General features: G+C 37.7%; 1 pseudogene; it reads left to right on the top strand.

The window, feature by feature from the left end:
* The first annotated feature begins 434 nt into the window (after nt 1-434).
* Nucleotides 435-4,866, top strand: LOC114171342 (annotated as a pseudogene).
* The last annotated feature ends 809 nt before the right edge of the window (nt 4,867-5,675 follow it).

The following is a 5,675-nucleotide window of genomic DNA, read 5'->3' as shown; positions in this document are numbered from 1 at the left end:
AGTTATAGGCCTCGGTTACAAAAAAACCGGTGCCAAAAGGGGTGTTAGGCCTCGGTTAAGAAGGCCCAAAGCTAAAAAGGTTGCCAAAATTTTCAAAAATGCCATTCTCATTTTGACTTATAGGCTTCGGTTGGGAAAAAACCGGTGCCAAAAGGGATGTTAGGCCTCAGGTGTTAGGGAACCGGGGCCAAAAGGGGTTATATGCCTCGGTTCTAAATTGAACCGAGGCCATATAGTTTAATTAGGGCTCAAAACTGAACCCCCTTACTTCCTCGCGCGCGCTGCTCCTCCATTTCTCTCTGCAAATATTCACTTTTTCTCCACAACGCAAACCCAATCCCTTCACTTTCCACTCCGCATTTTCACAAACACAACGCAGGCACATTGCTTCCATCAAATTCTCGTCTCAGCGTTACCCACGTATCTAATGCTGCTGCATCGAAATCGACATGGTGAAGAACTCCCAAGGAATCTACGCCCCCAAAAGCGACAAGGTCATTGTTCTCTGGGACCTCGACAACACGCCCCCATGCGGGCCTCTATTCGCCAAAAACCCTCGCCTCCCGCTTCGGCAAGGTGACTGACTTCTTCGCCTACGCCAACCGCCATGCCTTCGTCCACCTCCCTAGTGGGTCCTAGAAGAGCACCGGGAACGCAGGAACCTCGACATCCTCGAACGGAAGGGTGTGGTCACACCCTCGGAGCCCTACACGTGCGGGATGTGTGGGCGCAAGTGCAAGACCCACATGGACCTGACGAAGTACTTGAAGTCGCTGAAGGGGAAGAAGAAACAAGACTGTTTCAAGGAACAATTTTTGCGCAGGAATCATAAGTATAATGAGGCGACAAGGACGCTGCTGGTTCCGAAGGTAGGGTACAGGCTGGCGGCGGAGCTGCGGCGGGCGGGGGTGTTTGTTAAGACGGTGCAGGATAAGCCACAAGCGGTGGATTGGGCGTTGAAGAGGCAGATGGTGCATTCGATGAGTAGAGGGATTGATTGGCTGTTTTTGGTTTCGGATGATTTAGATTTTTTGGAGATGTTGAGGAGGGCGAGGGAAGCGGATTTGGGAGTCGTGGTGGTGGGGGATTGGGATAGGGCTTTGGGGAGGCATGCGGATTTGTGGGTGCCATGGAATGCGGTTGAGAATGGTGACATATGGCCTCGGGTACTACGCAAACCGAAGCCAAAAAGGGACATATGGCCTCGGGTCATACTAAAACCGAGGCCAAAACATGAGCGAATTTTTTAAAAATGTAAAAACGTGAGCACATATGGCTTCAGTTAGACCTACCAACCGAGGTAGAAGAGAGACTCTATGGCCTCCGGTACGTGGGAACCGAGGCAGAAGAGGGGCTCTATGGCTTCGGTTTACAACTGAGGCCAAAGGCTATCCTCTTTTGGCCTCGCCCCAATATGCCTCGGTCCGGGAACCGGTGCAGAATATGAAAAATAACCACTGCCAAAAGGCCTTCCTGCACTGGTGACAATTATTTAAATTGTAAATAGTAAAAATTAGTAAAAAAATTAAAAAAGTGTCACAAAAAGAAGAATTTTTTCAAATTTCATAAAACCAATAATCCCGTTTAAGTATTGACCAGAGGGTTTCTTGTGAAATTCTGAGCAATTTTTATGTAGAAAATATGAATTATTTCTATTGTAAATAGTAAAATGTAGTAAAAAAATTTAAAAATTGTTACCTAGCGATTGAATTTTTCTAATTTCAGAAACTAATCCCATCTGAGTATCCTCCAACCTGTTTGTTATGAAATTTTGAGAAATTTTTATACATAAAATGTCAATTATTTGAATTATAAATAGTTAAAAATAGTAAAAAGAATTAAAAAAGCATTAGGAGGAGATGGAATTTGTCAAATTTAAGAACACAACTACTATCCTAGTATTGGCCAACTTTTTTTGCAATTTTTATATTTCAAATATCAATGATTTAAATTGTAAATAGTTAAAGTTAGTAAGAAAAGTGAAAACGTGTCCCAAAAAGCCGAAATTTTTCAAAATTCATAACATCAATAATCCAATTTGAGTATTGGCCAACGAAATTCTTGTGAAATTTCGAGCATTTTTTATGTAGAAAATATGAGTTATTTAAATTTTAAATAGTAAAAAGTAGTACGAAAAAATTGAAAAATTGTTTTCGAGAGATCGAATATTTTAAATTTCAGAAACTAATCCCATCTGAATATTTTGAGCAATTTTTACACATATATTTTCAATTATTTGAATTGTAAATTGTTAAGAATAGTAAAAAGAATTAAAAAAGTGTTAGGTGGAGATGGAATTACAGGGAAAGAGCTTCCCAAAGATGAGTGACAGAATTTCATGCTCAAAAACTCAGAATCGCACCTTTGCTCGCGAAAACACAGCTTATATAGTATGGTTTAAGTTAAAATAGTCGATTGAATTTTTCATATAGTCAGCTGATTTCATCTGACTTAAGTGAAATCAGTCGATTGAAAAATAATTCAACTGACTGAATGCATTCATACCAGAAACTATATACAACAAGCCTTTTAACCTGTTAAAACCTATTTTAACAGATTAAAAGAGACACACTAAGGCACACAAGACATCTAATTTATGTCATATAGCCTACCAACAAGATATAACACTAACACATTACATTTAACATGTTATATACAGATTTAACACACTACAACTTAATCTTCAAAAGGATCTTCATTAATCTTCATCAAACACTTAAGATATTCATGCACATGGCTTTATCAATTCTTTGCTTCAAGCTTGCTTGTGCCCACAATCTCCCCCTAAATTGATGAAGCCAACATCCTCGAGTTGAATTGATGAGCTAAGATCCATAGAGAAACCTAAAAAAGCTTTTGCATACAAGATACCAATATTCCAAACATAAAACCAAGCAAAAGCACACAAGCATACATACATATTACATATGCATATGCTCCCCCTATCATTAATAACATGATTTAACTTCACATTCTAGATTAAGTTTGCAGTATTATATGGTTCTAGCAGATTTATTTTAGATTTTCCAATCTTAACACACTTTTGTTGGTATCGCGCAGCGGAATTTTTGAGCGCGTGGACAAAACCAAAAGGGGACTGAATTGGTTTTTAAATAATAAAATTAATACTTTAAAATTTTTCCAAAATTTATCAATTAAATCAATAATTAATTTCTTTAAACACAATAATAGATAAAATAAAGAGATAGAGAAGAAGATTGAACACAAGTATTTATACTGGTTCGGATCAAAAGACCCTACGTCCAGTTGTTAATCTCTCAAAAACGAGATTAACTAAATCACTAACAAGTAATAGATTTACAATCAGATATTAAGAAAACACCTCTCCTGAATCGCACAAGAGATGAACACCTTTTTCTAAATCACACAGAGAATATTGACCTTAGCTTTCCTAGCAACAGCAGCAGCACTCAATCTCCTAGAACACCTCTCAGGAAAAGTTATCGCTCTACCCGCACTAGGTTTTTCAAAGCTTCTATTGAGAACACTCAGAGAACTCTCTTGCAATCACAACACTAGCACTCTAGCTTCTCAAAAAGGTGTCTGAGAAGTAACTTTAAGGTTCCTTAAATAGAGGTTCCAAAAATTAGGTCAAAAAGTTGAACAGTCGCGCCCAACTGACCAGGATAATCGATTATCACTAGTGATAATCGATTATTCTAGTGTGGTTTATGAAAAACAAATTTTTGAGCAGATAATCGATTATCAGAGGTGATAATCGATTATTCCAGTGCTTTCTTGAAAAAAATGGTTCAGCTCAAGATAATCGATTATTCTAAGTGATAATCGATTATCACCTTGATTTTTCGAGAAATACTAGAATTTTCTTGTACAATACTAATTCTAACTAATCTAATTACATTTTACAAGATAACTTTAAACACAACAACACATGGTCTTCATATTGACTTCCAGATGGCTTTCATGGCTTCTTTTATCATCATCAAAATTTTGTTTCAGCATTTGGACTTGTATTGCTTTTGCCAACAATCTCCCCCTTTTTTATGATGATCAAAACAATATGTTTAAAGTATCTGCAATCAAAATATCTTACTAGTACATTTGTCGGTAGCACAGTTGGGTTTAAACGTTTAAACTTTTTCTCCCCTTGTTTTGATCATATGAAAAAAAGTTTTAATAGAGAAGCTCCCCCTCAATGAGACAATGGTAAAGAATAGCAATAAAAAGAGACGTTTATTTGAGAAATAATAGAACTAGAAAACATATTACAATAAAAAATAACTATGATGTAGACTTTTAAAAGTCTTGACTCATGTCATCATCTTCATCATACTTATCAAATTTATGTTCTAAGTTGGAAATCCTAGAATCTAATCCTCTAATTAAGCTAATGACTTCTTCATGTCTGTGAGTGGAGAGAAGAAAGAATTCTTCAAGTCTCTGGTTGAGATTTAAAATGTGATCCTCTAAAGAAGAGGATGAGCCACCAACACCACTAGATGATCCAATATGTGTGTCAACAGGAGGAATAGAAGCAGTGGAAGGATTCTCTTCTTCTTCATTGTCCGAGGAAGGCATATCATCCTTGTGAATGTAGGTATTCCCAAAAGGAATAAATTTCATCTGCTTCAAGGATTTTTCTGCAATTTTATTTGCCTTAGTGGTTTTATGAGATTGTTCATCAGAGACATTGACCCCTTTGTACTCACAAATACGAGAGATGAGCAAGGAATACAGGAGAGGATATTGAGGCAATCTCTTGGCTTTGAGCATGATGTCAAGAATGATGTTTGGCCAATAGATAGGAATGTGGTTGAGCATGGCATAGATGATCATAAGATCTGCTTCACTGCACTGTGCGTGGTTTGTACCATGTGGACATAAAATCCAAACAATGAGATAGTGAAGTAGACGCTCATTAATTTTGAGAGGTCCGGCTAACAATTGGCGGCCTATTTCTTGATCTGGGCGTCGCATAAAGGATCTATATGCAAAAATTATGTTGAACCCTTCAATGCCAGTCGTGAGGATTGGAGATGTGCCATCATGAATGGGAAATTGTGCAACATTTTCCCAAATATCATTATCTAGAATAATGTTGACACCTTTTACCTTTGTGAACCCAACTCCATCTCTGAATTTGTAATTGAAGTAGAAGGCTCGTACCAAATCGGGGTAGTAGGTGCCTTGCATCTCTGTGAAGAATTTCACACCTTGTTCAGCCAGAAAATTTTGAATTGTGAAATGGCGATTGACAAACCATTGAGACTGGATGAATTTAGGAGTGATGAGGGGTTTGTCTTTCCACAATGTGATGAATTCAGATCTTCTTTCTTCATCCGTAATCCATACTTCAATGGAAGCAGTCCTAGGTGCATTTGAGGGTTGAGAAGCACGAGATGTAGTCCTTCTGCGGGTAGGAATCTTTCTACGAGAGGGTTCAACCATGGTTGAGGTAAAGGTGAGGGAAGCTTTTGAGAGTTTTTGAGAAAATGAGAAAAGGAGAGTTTCTTGAGTTTTGATGGAGAGAAAAGAGTGTTCTAGTGACAAAAATGGCTAAGATTTATAGAGAAGAGTCTCCAACGGCCATATACATGTGATTTGATGCAAATCTAGCTGTTACAACAACTAGTTTTTGAATTTATTTGGTCCAATGACGTGTAATAATCGATTATCCTAAGGTGATAATCGAT

The sequence above is a fragment of the Vigna unguiculata genome, unplaced genomic scaffold, assembly GCF_004118075.2.
Source record: "Vigna unguiculata cultivar IT97K-499-35 unplaced genomic scaffold, ASM411807v1 contig_207, whole genome shotgun sequence".
NCBI classification, from domain to species: Eukaryota; Viridiplantae; Streptophyta; class Magnoliopsida; order Fabales; family Fabaceae; genus Vigna; species Vigna unguiculata.
This window is presented reverse-complemented; position numbering and strand designations above follow the sequence as displayed.